General features: G+C 41.3%; 1 protein-coding gene and 48 non-coding genes across 50 annotated transcripts in view; 48 read left to right on the top strand and 1 right to left on the bottom strand.

The window, feature by feature from the left end:
* The window catches only part of pla2r1 (phospholipase A2 receptor 1), a 77,531-nt gene that overhangs the window by 13,894 nt on the left and 44,369 nt on the right, over positions 1 to 19,268 (bottom strand). The gene's annotated exons all lie outside the window — the stretch shown is intronic.
* On the top strand, positions 262 to 334 carry trnaf-gaa (transfer RNA phenylalanine (anticodon GAA)). Its single transcript has one exon. It is a non-coding gene; the product is annotated as a tRNA-Phe (tRNA).
* On the top strand, positions 753 to 825 carry trnaf-gaa (transfer RNA phenylalanine (anticodon GAA)). The gene has a single exon. It is a non-coding gene; the product is annotated as a tRNA-Phe (tRNA).
* trnaf-gaa (transfer RNA phenylalanine (anticodon GAA)) lies at positions 1,245 to 1,317 on the top strand. The gene has a single exon. It is a non-coding gene; the product is annotated as a tRNA-Phe (tRNA).
* On the top strand, positions 1,554 to 1,626 carry trnav-gac (transfer RNA valine (anticodon GAC)). The gene has a single exon. It is a non-coding gene; the product is annotated as a tRNA-Val (tRNA).
* trnaf-gaa (transfer RNA phenylalanine (anticodon GAA)) lies at positions 2,045 to 2,117 on the top strand. Its single transcript has one exon. It is a non-coding gene; the product is annotated as a tRNA-Phe (tRNA).
* trnac-gca (transfer RNA cysteine (anticodon GCA)) lies at positions 2,533 to 2,605 on the top strand. The gene has a single exon. It is a non-coding gene; the product is annotated as a tRNA-Cys (tRNA).
* On the top strand, positions 3,024 to 3,096 carry trnaf-gaa (transfer RNA phenylalanine (anticodon GAA)). Its single transcript has one exon. It is a non-coding gene; the product is annotated as a tRNA-Phe (tRNA).
* trnay-gua (transfer RNA tyrosine (anticodon GUA)) lies at positions 3,651 to 3,723 on the top strand. The gene has a single exon. It is a non-coding gene; the product is annotated as a tRNA-Tyr (tRNA).
* Positions 4,142 to 4,214, top strand: trnaf-gaa (transfer RNA phenylalanine (anticodon GAA)). The gene has a single exon. It is a non-coding gene; the product is annotated as a tRNA-Phe (tRNA).
* Positions 4,633 to 4,705, top strand: trnaf-gaa (transfer RNA phenylalanine (anticodon GAA)). The gene has a single exon. It is a non-coding gene; the product is annotated as a tRNA-Phe (tRNA).
* On the top strand, positions 4,942 to 5,014 carry trnaf-gaa (transfer RNA phenylalanine (anticodon GAA)). Its single transcript has one exon. It is a non-coding gene; the product is annotated as a tRNA-Phe (tRNA).
* On the top strand, positions 5,121 to 5,193 carry trnaf-gaa (transfer RNA phenylalanine (anticodon GAA)). Its single transcript has one exon. It is a non-coding gene; the product is annotated as a tRNA-Phe (tRNA).
* Positions 5,430 to 5,502, top strand: trnaf-gaa (transfer RNA phenylalanine (anticodon GAA)). The gene has a single exon. It is a non-coding gene; the product is annotated as a tRNA-Phe (tRNA).
* On the top strand, positions 5,921 to 5,993 carry trnaf-gaa (transfer RNA phenylalanine (anticodon GAA)). The gene has a single exon. It is a non-coding gene; the product is annotated as a tRNA-Phe (tRNA).
* trnaf-gaa (transfer RNA phenylalanine (anticodon GAA)) lies at positions 6,548 to 6,620 on the top strand. The gene has a single exon. It is a non-coding gene; the product is annotated as a tRNA-Phe (tRNA).
* On the top strand, positions 7,039 to 7,111 carry trnaf-gaa (transfer RNA phenylalanine (anticodon GAA)). Its single transcript has one exon. It is a non-coding gene; the product is annotated as a tRNA-Phe (tRNA).
* On the top strand, positions 7,348 to 7,420 carry trnaf-gaa (transfer RNA phenylalanine (anticodon GAA)). Its single transcript has one exon. It is a non-coding gene; the product is annotated as a tRNA-Phe (tRNA).
* Positions 7,836 to 7,908, top strand: trnaf-gaa (transfer RNA phenylalanine (anticodon GAA)). The gene has a single exon. It is a non-coding gene; the product is annotated as a tRNA-Phe (tRNA).
* trnaf-gaa (transfer RNA phenylalanine (anticodon GAA)) lies at positions 8,327 to 8,399 on the top strand. The gene has a single exon. It is a non-coding gene; the product is annotated as a tRNA-Phe (tRNA).
* On the top strand, positions 8,954 to 9,027 carry trnaf-gaa (transfer RNA phenylalanine (anticodon GAA)). Its single transcript has one exon. It is a non-coding gene; the product is annotated as a tRNA-Phe (tRNA).
* trnaf-gaa (transfer RNA phenylalanine (anticodon GAA)) lies at positions 9,264 to 9,336 on the top strand. Its single transcript has one exon. It is a non-coding gene; the product is annotated as a tRNA-Phe (tRNA).
* trnaf-gaa (transfer RNA phenylalanine (anticodon GAA)) lies at positions 9,443 to 9,515 on the top strand. The gene has a single exon. It is a non-coding gene; the product is annotated as a tRNA-Phe (tRNA).
* Positions 9,752 to 9,824, top strand: trnaf-gaa (transfer RNA phenylalanine (anticodon GAA)). Its single transcript has one exon. It is a non-coding gene; the product is annotated as a tRNA-Phe (tRNA).
* Positions 10,244 to 10,316, top strand: trnaf-gaa (transfer RNA phenylalanine (anticodon GAA)). The gene has a single exon. It is a non-coding gene; the product is annotated as a tRNA-Phe (tRNA).
* Positions 10,871 to 10,943, top strand: trnaf-gaa (transfer RNA phenylalanine (anticodon GAA)). Its single transcript has one exon. It is a non-coding gene; the product is annotated as a tRNA-Phe (tRNA).
* Positions 11,362 to 11,434, top strand: trnaf-gaa (transfer RNA phenylalanine (anticodon GAA)). The gene has a single exon. It is a non-coding gene; the product is annotated as a tRNA-Phe (tRNA).
* trnaf-gaa (transfer RNA phenylalanine (anticodon GAA)) lies at positions 11,671 to 11,743 on the top strand. The gene has a single exon. It is a non-coding gene; the product is annotated as a tRNA-Phe (tRNA).
* trnaf-gaa (transfer RNA phenylalanine (anticodon GAA)) lies at positions 11,850 to 11,922 on the top strand. Its single transcript has one exon. It is a non-coding gene; the product is annotated as a tRNA-Phe (tRNA).
* On the top strand, positions 12,159 to 12,231 carry trnaf-gaa (transfer RNA phenylalanine (anticodon GAA)). Its single transcript has one exon. It is a non-coding gene; the product is annotated as a tRNA-Phe (tRNA).
* trnaf-gaa (transfer RNA phenylalanine (anticodon GAA)) lies at positions 12,650 to 12,722 on the top strand. The gene has a single exon. It is a non-coding gene; the product is annotated as a tRNA-Phe (tRNA).
* Positions 12,959 to 13,031, top strand: trnaf-gaa (transfer RNA phenylalanine (anticodon GAA)). Its single transcript has one exon. It is a non-coding gene; the product is annotated as a tRNA-Phe (tRNA).
* Positions 13,268 to 13,340, top strand: trnaf-gaa (transfer RNA phenylalanine (anticodon GAA)). The gene has a single exon. It is a non-coding gene; the product is annotated as a tRNA-Phe (tRNA).
* Positions 13,759 to 13,831, top strand: trnaf-gaa (transfer RNA phenylalanine (anticodon GAA)). The gene has a single exon. It is a non-coding gene; the product is annotated as a tRNA-Phe (tRNA).
* On the top strand, positions 14,383 to 14,455 carry trnaf-gaa (transfer RNA phenylalanine (anticodon GAA)). The gene has a single exon. It is a non-coding gene; the product is annotated as a tRNA-Phe (tRNA).
* On the top strand, positions 14,562 to 14,634 carry trnaf-gaa (transfer RNA phenylalanine (anticodon GAA)). Its single transcript has one exon. It is a non-coding gene; the product is annotated as a tRNA-Phe (tRNA).
* On the top strand, positions 14,871 to 14,943 carry trnaf-gaa (transfer RNA phenylalanine (anticodon GAA)). Its single transcript has one exon. It is a non-coding gene; the product is annotated as a tRNA-Phe (tRNA).
* Positions 15,362 to 15,434, top strand: trnaf-gaa (transfer RNA phenylalanine (anticodon GAA)). Its single transcript has one exon. It is a non-coding gene; the product is annotated as a tRNA-Phe (tRNA).
* On the top strand, positions 15,671 to 15,743 carry trnaf-gaa (transfer RNA phenylalanine (anticodon GAA)). Its single transcript has one exon. It is a non-coding gene; the product is annotated as a tRNA-Phe (tRNA).
* trnaf-gaa (transfer RNA phenylalanine (anticodon GAA)) lies at positions 15,850 to 15,922 on the top strand. The gene has a single exon. It is a non-coding gene; the product is annotated as a tRNA-Phe (tRNA).
* trnaf-gaa (transfer RNA phenylalanine (anticodon GAA)) lies at positions 16,159 to 16,231 on the top strand. The gene has a single exon. It is a non-coding gene; the product is annotated as a tRNA-Phe (tRNA).
* Positions 16,650 to 16,722, top strand: trnaf-gaa (transfer RNA phenylalanine (anticodon GAA)). The gene has a single exon. It is a non-coding gene; the product is annotated as a tRNA-Phe (tRNA).
* Positions 16,959 to 17,031, top strand: trnaf-gaa (transfer RNA phenylalanine (anticodon GAA)). The gene has a single exon. It is a non-coding gene; the product is annotated as a tRNA-Phe (tRNA).
* On the top strand, positions 17,138 to 17,210 carry trnaf-gaa (transfer RNA phenylalanine (anticodon GAA)). The gene has a single exon. It is a non-coding gene; the product is annotated as a tRNA-Phe (tRNA).
* trnaf-gaa (transfer RNA phenylalanine (anticodon GAA)) lies at positions 17,447 to 17,519 on the top strand. Its single transcript has one exon. It is a non-coding gene; the product is annotated as a tRNA-Phe (tRNA).
* Positions 17,938 to 18,010, top strand: trnaf-gaa (transfer RNA phenylalanine (anticodon GAA)). The gene has a single exon. It is a non-coding gene; the product is annotated as a tRNA-Phe (tRNA).
* trnaf-gaa (transfer RNA phenylalanine (anticodon GAA)) lies at positions 18,563 to 18,635 on the top strand. Its single transcript has one exon. It is a non-coding gene; the product is annotated as a tRNA-Phe (tRNA).
* trnaf-gaa (transfer RNA phenylalanine (anticodon GAA)) lies at positions 18,872 to 18,944 on the top strand. The gene has a single exon. It is a non-coding gene; the product is annotated as a tRNA-Phe (tRNA).
* trnaf-gaa (transfer RNA phenylalanine (anticodon GAA)) lies at positions 19,052 to 19,124 on the top strand. The gene has a single exon. It is a non-coding gene; the product is annotated as a tRNA-Phe (tRNA).

The raw sequence follows: 19,268 nt of genomic DNA, 5'->3' as shown, positions 1-19,268 counted from the left end.
CCTGTTTCAATTCAGGGTTTCGGCAATTTAAAACAGTGTCTTCGCACAAACTTCAGGTCTGTGCGAAGCCATTTGAACGCTTCTTCCATCAGGTTTAATGTCTATATACTTGTAAGGATTTCTTCCTCATTAGAAACACAATTCAGCTCAATAACAGACTGACAGACTACTTGAACCAAAACTATTTCCTGGAAAAACACTGCAAATCCAACCTGTTCTAACCGTTTGTTGAGTGAGCCACTCTGGACAACAAACACGCAAGCCGAAATAGCTCAGTTGGGAGAGCGTTAGACTGAAGATCTAAAGGTCCCTGGTTCAATCCTGGGTTTCGGCAATTTAAAGCAGTGTTATTTTTCCTTGAACCTAAAGTATAACCTGTAATAAGCAGTTCCAACCCTTTGTTGAGTGAGCCCATCTCAACAATTAGGCTAGTTTTGTGAGCCGAAATAACTCAGTTGGGAGAGTGCTAGACTGAAAATCAAAAATTCCTTGTTTCAATTCAGGGTTTCGGCAATTTAAAACAGTGTCTTCGCACAAACTTCAGGTCTGTGCGAAGCCATTTGAACGCTTCTTCCATCAAGTTTAATGTCTATATACTTGTAAGGTTTTCTTCCTCATTAGAAACACAATTCGGCTCAATAAGAGACTGATAGTCTACTTGAACCAAAACTATTTTCTGGAATAGACACGAGCCAATCCAGCCTGTTCCAACCGTTTGTTGAGTGAGGCACTCAGAACAGCAAGTCTCAGGAACCGAAATAGCTCAGTTGGGAGAGCGTTAGACTGAAGATCTAAAGGTCCCTGGTTCAATCCCGGGTTTCGGCAATTTAAAGCAGTGTTTTCGCACAAAATTCAGGTCTGTGCGAAGCCATTTGAATGCTTATTCCATCAAGTTTCATCTCAAAATACAAGTCAGGTCTTCTTCCTCACATGAAAGAGAATTCAGCTCAATAAGAGACTGACAGTCTACTCCTACTCTACAAAACTATTTCCTGGAAAAATACTGCAAATCCAACCTGTTCTAACCGTTTGTTGAGTGAGCCACTCTGGACAACACATACGCAAGCCGAAATAGCTCAGTTGAGCGAGCGTTAGACTGAAGATCTAAAGTTCCCTGGTTCAATTCAGGGTTTCGGAAATTTAAAGCAGTGTTCTTTTCCCTTGAACCTAAAGTATGATCTGTCGTAAGCAGTTCCAACCGTTTGTTGAGTGAGCCCATCTCAACAATTAGGCTAGTTTTGTGAGCCGAAATAACTCAGTTGGGAGAGTGTTAGACTGAAAATCTGAAAGTCCCTGTTTCAATTCAGGGTTTCGGCAATTTAAAACAGTGTCTTCGCACAAACTTCAGGTCTGTGCGAAGCCATTTGAACGCTTCTTCCATCAGGTTTAATGTCTATATACTTGTAAGGATTTCTTCCTCATTAGAAACACAATTCAGCTCAATAAGAGACTGACAGACTACTTGAACCAAAACTATTTCCTGGAAAAACACTGCAAATCCAACCTGTTCTAACCGTTTGTTGAGTGAGCCACTCCGGACAACAAACACGCAAGCCGAAATAGCTCAGTTGGGAGAGCGTTAGACTGACGATATAAAGGTCCCTGGTTCAATCCCGGGTTTGGGAAATTTAAAGCAGTATTCTTTTTCCTTGAACCTAAAGTATGACCTGTAATAAGCAGTTCCAACCCTTTGTTGAGTGAGCCAATCTCAACAATTAGGTTAGTTTTGTGAGCCGAAATAAGTCAGTTGGGAGAGTGTGAGACTGAAAATCTGAAAGTCCCTGTTTCAATTCAGGGTTTCGGCAATTTAAAACAGTGTCTTCGCACAAACTTCAGGTCTGTGCGAAGCCATTTGAACGCTTCTTCCATCAAGTTTAATGTCTATATACTTGTAAGGTTTTCTTCCTCATTAGAAACACAATTCGGCTCAATAAGAGACTGATAGTCTACTTGAACCAAAACTATTTTCTGGAATAGACTCGAGCCAATCCAGCCTGTTCCAACCGTTTGTTGAGTGAGGCACTCAGAACAGCAAGTCTGAGGAGTCGAAATAGCTCAGTTGGGAGATCGTTAGACTGAAGATCTAAAGGTCCCTGGTTCAATCCCGGGTTTCGGCAATTTAAAACAGTATACTTTTTCCTTGAACCTAAAGTATGACCTGTAATAAGCAGTTCCAACCCTTTGTTGAGTGAGCCAATCTCAACAATTAGGCTAGTTTTGTGAGCCGAAATAACTCAGTTGGGAGAGTGTTAGACTGAAAATCTGAAAGTCCCTATTTCAATTCAGGGTTTCGGCAATTTAAAACAGTGTCTTCGCACAAACTTCAGGTCTGTGCGAAGCCATTTGAACGCTTCTTCCATCAGGTTTAATGTCTATATACTTGTAAGGTTTTCTTCCTCATTAGAAACACAATTCGGCTCAATAAGAGACTGATAGTCTACTTGAACCAAAACTATTTCCTGGAAAAATACTGCAAATCCAACCTGTTCTAACCGTTTGTTGAGTGAGCCACTCTGGACAACACATACGCAAGCTGAAATAGCTCAGTTGGGAGAGCGTTAGACTGCAGATCTAAAGGTCCCTGGTTCAATCCCGGGTTTCGGCAATTTAAAGCAGTATTCTTTTCCCTTGAACCTAAAGTATGATCTGTCGTAAGCAGTTCCAACCCTTTGTTGAGTGAGCCCATCTCAACAATTAGGCTAGTTTTGTGAGCCGAAATAACTCAGTTGGGAGAGTGTTAGACTGAAAATCTGAAAGTCCCAGTTTCAATTCAGGGTTTCGGCAATTTAAAAAAGTGTCTTCGCACAAACTTCAGGTCTGTGCGAAGCCATTTGAACGCTTCTTCCATCAAGTTTAATGTCTATATACTAGGAAGATTTTCTTCCTCATAAGAAACACAATTCAGCTCAATAAGAGACTCATAGTCTACTTGAACCAAAACTATTTTCTGGAATAGACTAGAGCCAATCCAGCCTGTTCCAACCGTTTGTTGAGTGAGCCACTCAGAAAAACAAGTCCCAGAAGCCGAAATAGCTCAGTTGGGAGAAAGTTAGACTGAAGTTCTAAAGGTCCCTGGTTCAATCCCGGGTTTCGGCAATTTAAAGCAGTGTTTTCGCACAAACTCCAGTTCTGTGCGAAGCCATTTGAACGCTTTTTCCATCAAGTTTCATCTCAAAATGCAAGTCAGGTCTTCTTCCTCACATGAAAGAGAATTCAGCTCAATAAGAGACTGACAGTCTACTTGAACCAAAACTATTTCCTGGAAAAAGGCTGCAAATCCAACCTGTTCTAACCGTTTGTTGAGTGAGCCCATCTCAACAATTAGTCTAGTTTTGTGAGCCGAAATAACTCAGTTGGGAGAGTGCTAGACTGAAAATCTAAAACTCCTTTTTTCAATTCAGGGTTTCGGCAATTTAAAACAGTGTCTTCGCACAAACTTCAGGTCTGTGCGAAGCCATTTGAACGCTTCTTCCATCAAGTTTAATGGCTATATACTTGTAAGGTTTTCTTCCTCATTAGAAACACAATTCGGCTCAATAAGAGACTGATAGTCTACTTGAACCAAAACTATTTTCTGGAATAGACTCGAGCCAATCCAGCCTGTTCCAACCGTTTGTTGAGTGAGGCACTCAGAACAGCAAGTCTCAGGAGCAGAAATAGCTCAGTTCGGAGAGTGTTAGACTGTAGATCTAAAGGTCCCTGGTTCAATCCCGGGTTTCGGCAATTTAAAGCAGTATTCTTTTTCCTTGAACCTAAAGTATGACCTGTAATAAGCAGTTCCAACCCTTTGTTGAGTGAGCCCATCTCAACAATTAGGCTAGTTTTGTGAGCCGAAATAACTCAGTTGGGAGAGTGCTAGACTGAAAATCTAAAACTCCTTTTTTCAATTCAGGGTTTCGGCAATTTAAAACAGTGTCTTCGCACAAACTTCAGGTCTGTGCGAAGCCATTTGAACGCTTCTTCCATCAAGTTTAATGTCTATATACTTGTAAGGTTTTCTTCCTCATTAGAAACACAATTCGGCTCAATAAGAGACTGATAGTCTACTTGAACCAAAACTATTTTCTGGAATAGAATCGAGCCAATCCAGCCTGTTCCAACCGTTTGTTGAGTGAGGCACTCAGAACAGCAAGTCTCAGGAGCAGAAATAGCTCAGTTGGGAGAGCGTTTGACTGAAGATCTAAAGGTCCCTGGTTCAATCCCGGGTTTCGGAAATTTAAAGCATTATTCTTTTTCCTTGAACCTAAAGTATGACCTGTAATAAGCAGTTCCAACCCTTTGTTGATTGAGCCCATCTCAACAATTAGGCTAGTTTTGTGAGCCGAAATAACTCAGTTGGGAGAGTGCTAGACTGAAAATCTAAAACTCCTTTTTTCAATTCAGGGTTTCGGCAATTTAAAACAGTGTCTTCGCACAAACTTCAGGTCTGTGCGAAGCCATTTGAACGCTTCTTCCATCAAGTTTAATGTCTATATACTTGTAAGGTTTTCTTCCTCATTAGAAACACAATTCGGCTCAATAAGAGACTGATAGTCTACTTGAACCAAAACTATTTTCTGGAATAGAATCGAGCCAATCCAGCCTGTTCCAACCGTTTGTTGAGTGAGGCACTCAGAACAGCAAGTCTCAGCAGCCGAAATAGCTCAGTTGGGAGAGCGTTAGACTGAAGATCTAAAGGTCCCTGGTTCAATCCCGGGTTTCGGCAATTTAAAGCAGTGTTTTCGCACAAAATTCAGGTCTGTGCGAAGCCATTTGAACGCTTATTCCATCAAGTTTCATCTCAAAATACAAGTCAGGTCTTCTTCCTCACATGAAAGAGAATTCAGCTCAATAAGAGACTGACAGTCTACTTGAACCAAAACTATTTTCTGGAAAAAGACTGCCAATCCAACCTGTTCTAACCGTTTGTTGAGTGAGCCACTCTGGACAACACATACGCAAGCTGAAATAGCTCAGTTGGGAGAGCGTTAGACTGAAGATCTAAAGGTCCCTGGTTCAATCCCGGGTTTCGGCAGTTTAAAGCAGTATTCTTTTTCCTTGAACCTAAAGTATGACCTGTAATAAGCAGTTCCAACCCTTTGTTGAGTGAGCCAATCTCAACAATTAGGCTAGTTTTGTGAGCCGAAATAACTCAGTTGGGAGAGTGTTAGACTGAAAATCTGAAAGTCCCTGTTTCAATTCAGGGTTTCGGCAATTTAAAAAAGTGTCTTCGCACAAACTTCAGGTCTGTGCGAAGCCATTTGAACGCTTCTTCCATCAGGTTTAATGTCTATATACTTGTAAGGTTTTCTTCCTCATTAGAAACACAATTCGGCTCAATAAGAGACGGACAGTCTACTTGAACCAAAACTATTTCCTGGAAAAATACTGCAAATCCAACCTGTTCTAACCGTTTGTTGAGTGAGCCACTCTGGACAACACATACACAAGGCGAAATAGCTCAGTTGGGAGAGCGTTAGACTGAAGATCTAAAGGTCCCTGGTTCAATCCCGGGTTTAGGCAGTTTAAAGCAGTATTCTTTTTCCTTGAACCTAAAGAATGACCTGTAATAAGCAGTTCCAACCCTTTGTTGAGTGAGCCAATCTCAACAATTAGGCTAGTTTTGTGAGCCGAAATAACTCAGTTGGGAGAGTGTGAGACTGAAAATCTGAAAGTCCCTGTTTCAATTCAGGGTTTCGGCAATTTAAAAAAGTGTCTTCGCACAAACTTCAGGTCTGTGCGAAGCCATTTGAACGCTTCTTCCATCAAGTTTAATGTCTATATACTAGGAAGATTTTCTTCCTCATAAGAAACACAATTCAGCTCAATAAGAGACTCATAGTCTACTTGAACCAAAACTATTTTCTGGAATAGACTAGAGCCAATCCAGCCTGTTCCAACCGTTTGTTGAGTGAGCCACTCAGAAAAAGAAGTCTCAGAAGCCGAAATAGCTCAGTTGGGAGAGCGTTAGACTGAAGATCTAAAGGTCCCTGGTTCAATCCCGGGTTTCGGCAATTTAAAGCAGTGTTTTCGCACAAACTCCAGTTCTGTGCGAAGCCACTTGAACGCTTTTTCCATCAAGTTTCATCTCAAAATGCAAGTCAGGTCTTCTTCCTCACATGAAAGAGAATTCAGCTCAATAAGAGACTGACAGTCTACTTGAACCAAAACTATTTCCTGGAAAAAGGCTGCAAATCCAACCTGTTCTAACCGTTTGTTGAGTGAGCCCATCTCAACAATTAGTCTAGTTTTGTGAGCCGAAATAACTCAGTTGGGAGAGTGCTAGACTGAAAATCTAAAACTCCTTTTTTCAATTCAGGGTTTCGGCAATTTAAAACAGTGTGTTCGCACAAACTTCAGGTCTGTGCGAAGCCATTTGAACGCTTCTTCCATCAAGTTTAATGTCTATATACTTGTAAGGTTTTCTTCCTCATTAGAAACACAATTCGGCTCAATAAGAGACTGATAGTCTACTTGAACCAAAACTATTTTCTGGAATAGACTCGAGCCAATCCAGCCTGTTCCAACCGTTTGTTGAGTGAGGCACTCAGAACAACAAGCCTCAGCAGCCGAAATAGCTCAGTTGGGAGACCGTTAGACTGAAGATCTAAAGGTCCCTTGTTCAATCCCGGGTTTTGGCAATTTAAAGCAGTATTCTTTTTCCTTGAACCTAAAGTATGACCTGTAATAAGCAGTTCCAACCCTTTGTTGAGTGAGCCCATCTCAACAATTAGGCTAGTTTTGTGAGCCGAAATAACTCAGTTGGGAGAGTGCTAGACGGAAAATCTAAAACTCCTTTTTTCAATTCAGGGTTTCGGCAATTTAAAAAAGTGTCTTCGCACAAACTTCAGGTCTGTGCGAAGCCATTTGAACGCTTCTTCCATCAAGTTTAATGTCTATATACTTGTAAGGTTTTCTTCCTCATTAGAAACACAATTCGGCTCAATAAGAGACTGATAGTCTACTTGAACCAAAACTATTTTCTGGAATAGAATCGAGCCAATCCAGCCTGTTCCAACCGTTTGTTGAGTGAGGCACTCAGAACAGCAAGTCTCAGGAGCCGAAATAGCTCAGTTGGGAGAGCGTTAGACTGAAGATCTAAAGGTCCCTGGTTCAATCCCGGGTTTCGGCAATTTAAAGCAGTATTTTCGCACAAAATTCAGGTCTGTGCGAAGCCATTTGAACGCTTATTCCATCAAGTTTCATCTCAAAATACAAGTCAGGTCTTCTTCCTCACATGAAAGAGAATTCAGCTCAATAAGAGACTGACAGTCTACTTGAACCAAAACTATTTTCTGGAAAAAGACTGCCAATCCAACCTGTTCTAACCGTTTGTTGAGTGAGCCACTCTGGACAACACATACGCAAGCCGAAATAGCTCAGTTGGGAGAGCGTTAGACTGAAGATCTAAAGGTCCCTGGTTCAATCCCGGGTTTCGGCAGTTTAAAGCAGTATTCTTTTTCCTTGAACCTAAAGTATGACCTGTAATTAGCAGTTCCAACCCTTTGTTGAGTGAGCCAATCTCAACAATTAGGCTAGTTTTGTGAGCCGAAATAACTCAGTTGGGAGAGTGTTAGCCTGAAAATCTGAAAGTCCCTGTTTCAATTCAGGGTTTCGGCAATTTAAAAAAGTGTCTTCGCACAAACTTCAGGTCTGTGCGAAGCCATTTGAACGCTTCTTCCATCAGGTTTAATGTCTATATACTTGTAAGGTTTTCTTCCTCATTAGAAACACAATTCGGCTCAATAAGAGACGGACAGTCTACTTGAACCAAAACTATTTCCTGGAAAAATACTGCAAATCCAACCTGTTCTAACCGTTTGTTGAGTGAGCCACTCTGGACAACACATACACAAGCCGAAATAGCTCAGTTGGGAGAGCGTTAGACTGAAGATCTAAAGGTCCCTGGTTCAATCCCGGGTTTAGGCAGTTTAAAGCAGTATTCTATTTCCTTGAACCTAAAGAATGACCTGTAATAAGCAGTTCCAACCCTTTGTTGAGTGAGCCAATCTCAACAATTAGGCTAGTTTTGTGAGCCGAAATAACTCAGTTGGGAGAGTGTGAGACTGAAAATCTGAAAGTCCCTGTTTCAATTCAGGGTTTCGGCAATTTAAAAAAGTGTCTTCGCACAAACTTCAGGTCTGTGCGAAGCCATTTGAACGCTTCTTCCATCAAGTTTAATGTCTATATACTAGGAAGATTTTCTTCCTCATAAGAAACACAATTCAGCTCAATAAGAGACTCATAGTCTACTTGAACCAAAACTATTTTCTGGAATAGACTCGAGCCAATCCAGCCTGTTCCAACCATTTGTTGAGTGAGCCACTCAGAAAAAGAAGTCTCAGAAGCCGAAATAGCTCAGTTGGGAGAGCGTTAGACTGAAGATCTAAAGGTCCCTGGTTCAATCCCGGGTTTTGGCAATTTAAAGCAGTGTTTTCGCACAAACTCCAGTTCTGTGCGAAGCCATTTGAACGCTTTTTCCATCAAGTTTCATCTCAAAATGCAAGTCAGGTCTTCTTCCTCACATGAAAGAGAATTCAGCTCAATAAGAGACTGACAGTCTACTTGAACCAAAACTATTTCCTGGAAAAAGGCTGCAAATCCAACCTGTTCTAACCATTTGTTGAGTGAGCCCATCTCAACAATTAGTCTAGTTTTGTGAGCCGAAATAACTCAGTTGGGAGAGTGCTAGACTGAAAATCTAAAACTCCTTTTTTCAATTCAGGGTTTCGGCAATTTAAAACAGTGTCTTCGCACAAACTTCAGGTCTGTGCGAAGCCATTTGAACGCTTCTTCCATCAAGTTTAATGTCTATATACTTGTAAGGTTTTCTTCCTCATTAGAAACACAATTCGGCTCAATAAGAGACTGATAGTCTACTTGAACCAAAACTATTTTCTGGAATAGAATCGAGCCAATCCAGCCTGTTCCAACCGTTTGTTGAGTGAGGCACTCAGAACAGCAAGTCTCAGGAGCCGAAATAGCTCAGTTGGGAGAGCGTTAGACTGAAGATCTAAAGGTCCCTGGTTCAATCCCGGGTTTTCGGCAATTTAAAGCAGTGTTTTCGCACAAAATTCAGGTCTGTGCGAAGCCATTTGAACGCTTATTCCATCAAGTTTCATCTCAAAATACAAGTCAGGTCTTCTTCCTCACATGAAAGAGAATTCAGCTCAATAAGAGACTGACAGTCTACTTGAACCAAAACTATTTTCTGGAAAAAGACTGCCAATCCAACCTGTTCTAACCGTTTGTTGAGTGAGCCACTCTGGACAACACATACGCAAGCCGAAATAGCTCAGTTGGGAGAGCGTTAGACTGAAGATCTAAAGGTCCCTGGTTCAATCCCGGGTTTCGGCAGTTTAAAGCAGTATTCTTTTTCCTTGAACCTAAAGTATGACCTGTAATAAGCAGTTCCAACCCTTTGTTGAGTGAGCCAATCTCAACAATTAGGCTAGTTTTGTGAGCCGAAATAACTCAGTTGGGAGAGTGTTAGACTGAAAATCTGAAAGTCCCTGTTTCAATTCAGGGTTTCGGCAATTTAAAACAGTGTCTTCGCACAAACTTCAGGTCTGTGCGAAGCCATTTGAACGCTTCTTCCATCAGGTTTAATGTCTATATACTTGTAAGGTTTTCTTCCTCATTAGAAACACAATTCGGCTCAATAAGAGACTGATAGTCTACTTGAACCAAAACTATTTCCTGGAAAAATACTGCAAATCCAACCTGTTCTAACCGTTTGTTGAGTGAGCCACTCTGGACAACACATACGCAAGCTGAAATAGCTCAGTTGGGAGAGTGTTAGACTGAAGATCTAAAGGTCCCTGGTTCAATCCCGGGTTTCGGCATTTTAAAGCAGTATTCTTTTCCCTTGAACCTAAAGTATGATCTGTCGTAAGCAGTTCCAACCCTTTGTTGAGTGAGCCCATCTCAACAATTAGGCTAGTTTTGTGAGCCGAAATAACTCAGTTGGGAGAGTGTTAGACTGAAAATCTGAAAGTCCCAGTTTCAATTCAGGGTTTCGGAAATTTAAAAAAAGTGTCTTCGCACAAACTTCAGGTCTGTGCGAAGCCATTTGAACGCTTCTTCCATCAAGTTTAATGTCTATATACTAGGAAGATTTTCTTCCTCATAAGAAACACAATTCAGCTCAATAAGAGACTCATAGTCTACTTGAACCAAAACTATTTTCTGGAATAGACTAGAGCCAATCCAGCCTGTTCCAACCGTTTGTTGAGTGAGCCACTCAGAAAAAGAAGTCTCAGAAGCCGAAATAGCTCAGTTGGGAGAGCGTTAGACTGAAGATCTAAAGGTCCCTGGTTCAATCCCGGGTTTCGGCAATTTAAAGCAGTGTTTTCGCACAAACTCCAGTTCTGTGCGAAGCCACTTGAACGCTTTTTCCATCAAGTTTCATCTCAAAATGCAAGTCAGGTCTTCTTCCTCACATGAAAGAGAATTCAGCTCAATAAGAGACTGACAGTCTACTTGAACCAAAACTATTTCCTGGAAAAAGGCTGCAAATCCAACCTGTTCTAACCGTTTGTTGAGTGAGCCCATCTCAACAATTAGTCTAGTTTTGTGAGCCGAAATAACTCAGTTGGGAGAGTGCTAGACTGAAAATCTAAAACTCCTTTTTTCAATTCAGGGTTTCGGCAATTTAAAACAGTGTGTTCGCACAAACTTCAGGTCTGTGCGAAGCCATTTGAACGCTTCTTCCATCAAGTTTAATGTCTATATACTTGTAAGGTTTTCTTCCTCATTAGAAACACAATTCGGCTCAATAAGAGACTGATAGTCTACTTGAACCAAAACTATTTTCTGGAATAGACTCGAGCCAATCCAGCCTGTTCCAACCGTTTGTTGAGTGAGGCACTCAGAACAACAAGCCTCAGCAGCCGAAATAGCTCAGTTGGGAGACCGTTAGACTGAAGATCTAAAGGTCCCTTGTTCAATCCCGGGTTTTGGCAATTTAAAGCAGTATTCTTTTTCCTTGAACCTAAAGTATGACCTGTAATAAGCAGTTCCAACCCTTTGTTGAGTGAGCCCATCTCAACAATTAGGCTAGTTTTGTGAGCCGAAATAACTCAGTTGGGAGAGTGCTAGACGGAAAATCTAAAACTCCTTTTTTCAATTCAGGGTTTCGGCAATTTAAAAAAGTGTCTTCGCACAAACTTCAGGTCTGTGCGAAGCCATTTGAACGCTTCTTCCATCAAGTTTAATGTCTATATACTTGTAAGGTTTTCTTCCTCATTAGAAACACAATTCGGCTCAATAAGAGACTGATAGTCTACTTGAACCAAAACTATTTTCTGGAATAGAATCGAGCCAATCCAGCCTGTTCCAACCGTTTGTTGAGTGAGGCACTCAGAATAGCAAGTCTCAGGAGCCGAAATAGCTCAGTTGGGAGAGCGTTAGACTGAAGATCTAAAGGTCCCTGGTTCAATCCCGGGTTTCGGCAATTTAAAGCAGTGTTTTCGCACAAAATTCAGGTCTGTGCGAAGCCATTTGAACGCTTATTCCATCAAGTTTCATCTCAAAATACAAGTCAGGTCTTCTTCCTCACATGAAAGAGAATTCAGCTCAATAAGAGACTGACAGTATACTTGAACCAAAACTATTTTCTGGAAAAAGACTGCCAATCCAACCTGTTCTAACCGTTTGTTGAGTGAGCCACTCTGGACAACACATACGCAAGCCGAAATAGCTCAGTTGGGAGAGCGTTAGACTGAAGATCTAAAGGTTCCTGGTTCAGTCCCGGGTTTCGGCAGTTTAAAGCAGTATTCTTTTTCCTTGAACCTAAAGTATGACCTGTAATAAGCAGTTCCAACCCTTTGTTGAGTGAGCCAATCTCAACAATTAGGCTAGTTTTGTGAGCCGAAATAACTCAGTTGGGAGAGTGTTAGACTGAAAATCTGAAAGTCCCTGTTTCAATTCAGGGTTTCGGCAATTTAAAAAAGTGTCTTCGCACAAACTTCAGGTCTGTGCGAAGCCATTTGAACGCTTCTTCCATCAGGTTTAATGTCTATATACTTGTAAGGTTTTCTTCCTCATTAGAAACACAATTCGGCTCAATAAGAGACGGACAGTCTACTTGAACCAAAACTATTTCCTGGAAAAATACTGCAAATCCAACCTGTTCTAACCGTTTGTTGAGTGAGCCACTCTGGACAACACATACACAAGCCGAAATAGCTCAGTTGGGAGAGCGTTAGACTGAAGATCTAAAGGTCCCTGGTTCAATCCCGGGTTTTGGCAGTTTAAAGCAGTATTCTTTTTCCTTGAACCTAAAGTATGACCTGTAATAAGCAGTTCCAACCCTTTGTTGAGTCAGCCCATCTCAACAATTAGGCTAGTTTTGTGAGCCGAAATAACTCAGTTGGGAGAGTGCTAGACTGAAAATCTAAAACTCCTTTTTTCAATTCAGGGTTTCGGCAATTTAAAAAAGTGTCTTCGCACAAACTTCAGGTCTGTGCGAAGCCATTTGAACGCTTCTTCCATCAAGTTTAATGTCTATATACTTGTAAGGTTTTCTTCCTCATTAGAAACACAATTCGGCTCAATAAGAGACTGATAGTCTACTTGAACCAAAACTATTTTCTGGAATAGAATCGAGCCAATCCAGCCTGTTCCAACCGTTTGTTGAGTGAGGCACTCAGAACAGAAAGTCTCAGGAGCCGAAATAGCTCAGTTGGGAGAGCGTTAGACTGAAGATCTAAAGGTCCCTGGTTCAATCCCGGGTTTCGGCAATTTAAAGCAGTGTTTTCGCACAAAATTCAGGTCTGTGCGAAGCCATTTGAACGCTTATTCCATCAAGTTTCATCTCAAAATACAAGTCAGGTCTTCTTCCTCACATGAAAGAGAATTCAGCTCAATAAGAGACTGACAGTCTACTTGAACCAAAACTATTTTCTGGAAAAAGACTGCCAATCCAACCTGTTCTAACCGTTTGTTGAGTGAGCCACTCTGGACAACACATACGCAAGCTGAAATAGCTCAGTTGGGAGAGCGTTAGACTGAAGATCTGAAAGTCCCTGTTTCAATTCAGGGTTTCGGCAATTTAAAAAAGTGTCTTCGCACAAACTTCAGGTCTGTGCGAAGCCATTTGAACGCTTCTTCCATCAGGTTTAATGTCTATATACTTGTAAGGTTTTCTTCCTCATTAGAAACACAATTCGGCTCAATAAGAGACGGACAGTCTACTTGAACCAAAACTATTTCCTGGAAAAATACTGCAAATCCAACCTGTTCTAACCGTTTGTTGAGTGAGCCACTCTGGACAACACATACACAAGCCGAAATAGCTCAGTTGGGAGAGCGTTAGACTGAAGATCTAAAGGTCCCTGGTTCAATCCCGGGTTTCGGCAGTTTAAAGCAGTATTCTTTTTCCTTGAACCTAAAGAATGACCTGTAATAAGCAGTTCCAACCCTTTGTTGAGTGAGCCAATCTCAACAATTAGGCTAGTTTTGTGAGCCGAAATAAGTCAGTTGGGAGAGTGTGAGACTGAAAATCTGAAAGTCCCTGTTTCAATTCAGGGTTTCGGCAATTTAAAAAAGTGTCTTCGCACAAACTTCAGGTCTGTGCGAAGCCATTTGAACGCTTCTTCCATCAAGTTTAATGTCTATATACTAGGAAGATTTTCTTCCTCATAAGAAACACAATTCAGCTCAATAAGAGACTCATAGTCTACTTGAACCAAAACTATTTTCTGGAATAGACTCGAGCCAATCCAGCCTGTTCCAACCGTTTGTTGAGTGAGCCACTCAGAAAAAGAAGTCTCAGAAGCCGAAATAGCTCAGTTGGGAGAGCGTTAGACTGAAGATCTAAAGGTCCCTGGTTCAATCCCGGGTTTCGGCAATTTAAAGCAGTGTTTTCGCACAAACTCCAGTTCTGTGCGAAGCCATTTGAACGCTTTTTCCATCAAGTTTCATCTCAAAATGCAAGTCAGGTCTTCTTCCTCACATGAAAGAGAATTCAGCTCAATAAGAGACTGACAGTCTACTTGAACCAAAACTATTTCCTGGAAAAAGGCTTCAAATCCAACCTGTTCTAACCGTTTGTTGAGCGAGCCCATCTCAACAATTAGTCTAGTTTTGTGAGCCGAAATAACTCAGTTGGGAGAGTGCTAGACTGAAAATCTAAAACTCCTTTTTTCAATTCAGGGTTTCGGCAATTTAAAACAGTGTCTTCGCACAAACTTCAGGTCTGTGCGAAGCCATTTGAACGCTTCTTCCATCAAGTTTAATGTCTATATACTTGTAAGGTTTTCTTCCTCATTAGAAACACAATTCGGCTCAATAAGAGACTGATAGTATACTTGAACCAAAACTATTTTCTGGAAAAAGACTGCCAATCCAACCTGTTCTAACCGTTTGTTGAGTGAGCCACTCTGGACAACACATACGCAAGCCGAAATAGCTCAGTTGGGAGAGCGTTAGACTGAAGATCTAAAGGTTCCTGGTTCAGTCCCGGGTTTCGGCAGTTTAAAGCAGTATTCTTTTTCCTTGAACCTAAAGTATGACCTGTAATAAGCAGTTCCAACCCTTTGTTGAGTGAGCCAATCTCAACAATTAGGCTAGTTTTGTGAGCCGAAATAACTCAGTTGGGAGAGTGTTAGACTGAAAATCTGAAAGTCCCTGTTTCAATTCAGGGTTTCGGCAATTTAAAAAAGTGTCTTCGCACAAACTTCAGGTCTGTGCGAAGCCATTTGAACGCTTCTTCCATCAGGTTTAATGTCTATATACTTGTAAGGTTTTCTTCCTCATTAGAAACACAATTCGGCTCAATAAGAGACGGACAGTCTACTTGAACCAAAACTATTTCCTGGAAAAATACTGCAAATCCAACCTGTTCTAACCGTTTGTTGAGTGAGCCACTCTGGACAACACATACACAAGCCGAAATAGCTCAGTTGGGAGAGCGTTAGACTGAAGATCTAAAGGTCCCTGGTTCAATCCCGGGTTTTGGCAGTTTAAAGCAGTATTCTTTTTCCTTGAACCTAAAGTATGACCTGTAATAAGCAGTTCCAACCCTTTGTTGAGTGAGCCCATCTCAACAATTAGGCTAGTTTTGTGAGCCGAAATAACTCAGTTGGGAGAGTGCTAGACTGAAAATCTAAAACTCCTTTTTTCAATTCAGGGTTTCGGCAATTTAAAAAAGTGTCTTCGCACAAACTTCAGGTCTGTGCGAAGCCATTTGAACGCTTCTTCCATCAAGTTTAATGTCTATATACTTGTAAGGTTTTCTTCCTCATTAGAAACACAATTCGGCTCAATAAGAGACTGATAGTCTACTTGAACCAAAACTATTTTCTGGAATAGAATCGAGCCAATCCAGCCTGTTCCAACCGTTTGTTGAGTGAGGCACTCAGAACAGAAAGTCTCAGGAGCCGAAATAGCTCAGTTGGGAGAGCGTTAGACTGAAGATCTAAAGGTCCCTGGTTCAATCCCGGGTTTCGGCAATTTAAAGCAGTGTTTTCGCACAAAATTCAGGTCTGTGCGAAGCCATTTGAACGCTTATTCCATCAAGTTTCATCTCAAAATACAAGTCAGGTCTTCTTCCTCACATGAAAGAGAATTCAGCTCAATAAGAGACTGACAGTCTACTTGAACCAAAACTATTTTCTGGAAAAAGACTGCCAATCCAACCTGTTCTAACCGTTTGTTGAGTGAGCCACTCTGGACAACACATACGCAAGCCGAAATAGCTCAGTTGGGAGACCGTTAGACTGAAGATCTAAAGGTCCCTGGTTCAATCCCGGGTTTCGGCAGTTTAAAGCAGTATTCTTTTTCCTTGAACCTAAAGTATGACCTGTAATAAGCAGTTCCAACCCTTTGTTGAGTGAGCCAATCTCAACAATTAGGCTAGTTTTGTGAGCCGAAATAACTCAGTTGGGAGAGTGTTAGACTGAAAATCTGAAAGTCCCTGTTTCAATTCAGGGTTTCGGCAATTTAAAAAAGTGTCTTCGCACAAACTTCAGGTCTGTGCGAAGCCATTTGAACGCTTCTTCCATCAGGTTTAATGTCTATATACTTGTAAGGTTTTCTTCCTCATTAGAAACACAATTCGGCTCAATAAGAGACGGACAGTCTACTTGAACCAAAACTATTTCCTGGAAAAATACTGCAAATCCAACCTGTTCTAACCGTTTGTTGAGTGAGCCACTCTGGACAACACATACACAAGCCGAAATAGCTCAGTTGGGAGAGCGTTAGACTGAAGATCTAAAGGTCCCTGGTTCAATCCCGGGTTTTGGCAGTTTAAAGCAGTATTCTTTTTCCTTGAACCTAAAGTATGACCTGTAATAAGCAGTTCCAACCCTTTGTTGAGTCAGCCCATCTCAACAATTAGGCTAGTTTTGTGAGCCGAAATAACTCAGTTGGGAGAGTGCTAGACTGAAAATCTAAAACTCCTTTTTTCAATTCAGGGTTTCGGCAATTTAAAAAAGTGTCTTCGCACAAACTTCAGGTCTGTGCGAAGCCATTTGAACGCTTCTTCCATCAAGTTTAATGTCTATATACTTGTAAGGTTTTCTTCCTCATTAGAAACACAATTCGGCTCAATAAGAGACTGATAGTCTACTTGAACCAAAACTATTTTCTGGAATAGAATCGAGCCAATCCAGCCTGTTCCAACCGTTTGTTGAGTGAGGCACTCAGAACAGAAAGTCTCAGGAGCCGAAATAGCTCAGTTGGGAGAGCGTTAGACTGAAGATCTAAAGGTCCCTGGTTCAATCCCGGGTTTCGGCAATTTAAAGCAGTGTTTTCGCACAAAATTCAGGTCTGTGCGAAGCCATTTGAACGCTTATTCCATCAAGTTTCATCTCAAAATACAAGTCAGGTCTTCTTCCTCACATGAAAGAGAATTCAGCTCAATAAGAGACTGACAGTCTACTTGAACCAAAACTATTTTCTGGAAAAAGACTGCCAATCCAACCTGTTCTAACCGTTTGTTGAGTGAGCCACTCTGGACAACACATACGCAAGCTGAAATAGCTCAGTTGGGAGAGCGTTAGACTGAAGATCTAAAGGTCCCTGGTTCAATCCCGGGTTTCGGCAGTTTAAAGCAGTATTCTTTTTCCTTGAACCTAAAGTATGACCTGTAATAAGCAGTTCCAACCCTTTGTTGAGTGAGCCAATCTCAACAATTAGGCTAGTTTTGTGAGCCGAAATAACTCAGTTGGGAGAGTGTTAGACTGAAAATCTGAAAGTCCCTGTTTCAATTCAGGGTTTCGGCAATTTAAAAAAGTGTCTTCGCACAAACTTCAGGTCTGTGCGAAGCCATTTGAACGCTTCTTCCATCAGGTTTAATGTCTATATACTTGTAAGGTTTTCTTCCTCATTAGAAACACAATTCGGCTCAATAAGAGACGGACAGTCTACTTGAACCAAAACTATTTCCTGGAAAAATACTGCAAATCCAACCTGTTCTAACCGTTTGTTGAGTGAGCCACTCTGGACAACACATACACAAGCCGAAATAGCTCAGTTGGGAGAGCGTTAGACTGAAGATCTAAAGGTCCCTGGTTCAATCCCGGGTTTCGGCAGTTTAAAGCAGTATTCTTTTTCCTTGAACCTAAAGAATGACCTGTAATAAGCAGTTCCAACCCTTTGTTGAGTGAGCCAATCTCAACAATTAGGCTAGTTTTGTGAGCCGAAATAACTCAGTTGGGAGAGTGTGAGACTGAAAATCTGAAAGTCCCTGTTTCAATTCAGGGTTTCGGCAATTTAAAAAAGTGTCTTCGCACAAACTTCAGGTCTGTGCGAAGCCATTTGAACGCTTCTTCCATCAAGTTTAATGTCTATATACTAGGAAGATTTTCTTCCTCATAAGAAACACAATTCAGCTCAATAAGAGACTCATAGTCTACTTGAACCAAAACTATTTTCTGGAATAGACTCGAGCCAATCCAGCCTGTTCCAACCGTTTGTTGAGTGAGCCACTCAGAAAAAGAAGTCTCAGAAGCCGAAATAGCTCAGTTGGGAGAGCGTTAGACTGAAGATCTAAAGGTCCCTGGTTCAATCCCGGGTTTCGGCAATTTAAAGCAGTGTTTTCGCACAAACTCCAGTTCTGTGCGAAGCCATTTGAACGCTTTTTCCATCAAGTTTCATCTCAAAATGCAAGTCAGGTCTTCTTCCTCACATGAAAGAGAATTCAGCTCAATAAGAGTGACAGTCTACTTGAACCAAAACTATTTCCTGGAAAAAGGCTTCAAATCCAACCTGTTCTAACCGTTTGTTGAGCGAGCCCATCTCAACAATTAGTCTAGTTTTGTGAGCCGAAATAACTCAGTTGGGAGAGTGCTAGACTGAAAATCTAAAACTCCTTTTTTCAATTCAGGGTTTCGGCAATTTAAAACAGTGTCTTCGCACAAACTTCAGGTCTGTGCGAAGCCATTTGAACGCTTCTTCCATCAAGTTTAATGTCTATATACTTGTAAGGTTTTCTTCCTCATTAGAAACACAATTCGGCTCAATAAGAGACTGATAGTCTACTTGAACCAAAACTATTTTCTGGAATAGAATCGAGCCAATCCAGCCTGTTCCAACCGTTTGTTGAGTGAGGCACTCAGAACAGCAAGTCTCAGGAGCCGAAATAGCTCAGTTGGGAGAGCGTTAGACTGAAGATCTAAAGGTCCCTGGTTCAATCCCGGGTTTCGGCAATTTAAAGCAGTGTTTTCGCACAAAATTCAGGTCTGTGCGAAGCCATTTGAACGCTTATTCCATCAAGTTTCATCTCAAAATACAAGTCAGGTCTTCTTCCTCACATGAAAGAGAATTCAGCTCAATAAGAGACTGACAGTATACTTGAACCAAAACTATTTTCTGGAAAAAGACTGCCAATCCAACCTGTTCTAACCGTTTGTTGAGTGAGCCACTCTGGACAACACATACGCAAGCCGAAATAGCTCAGTTGGGAGAGCGTTAGACTGAAGATCTAAAGGTTCCTGGTTCAATCCCGGGTTTCGGCAGTTTAAAGCAGTATTCTTTTTTCCTTGAACCTAAAGTATGACCTGTAATAAGCAGTTCCAACCCTTTGTTGAGTGAGCCAATCTCAACAATTAGGCTAGTTTTGTGAGCCGAAATAACTCAGTTGGGAGAGTGTTAGACTGAAAATCTGAAAGTCCCTGTTTCAATTCAGGGTTTCGGCAATTTAAAAAAGTGTCTTCGCACAAACTTCAGGTCTGTGCGAAGCCATTTGAACGCTTCTTCCATCAGGTTTAATGTCTATATACTTGTAAGGTTTTCTTCCTCATTAGAAACACAATTCGGCTCAATAAGAGACGGACAGTCTA

This window comes from Festucalex cinctus, chromosome 4 (assembly GCF_051991245.1).
Source record: "Festucalex cinctus isolate MCC-2025b chromosome 4, RoL_Fcin_1.0, whole genome shotgun sequence".
In the NCBI taxonomy this organism is placed as follows: Eukaryota; Metazoa; Chordata; class Actinopteri; order Syngnathiformes; family Syngnathidae; genus Festucalex; species Festucalex cinctus.
The sequence above is the reverse complement of the archived record's forward strand: the minus strand, read 5'-3'. Positions and strand labels throughout refer to the sequence as shown.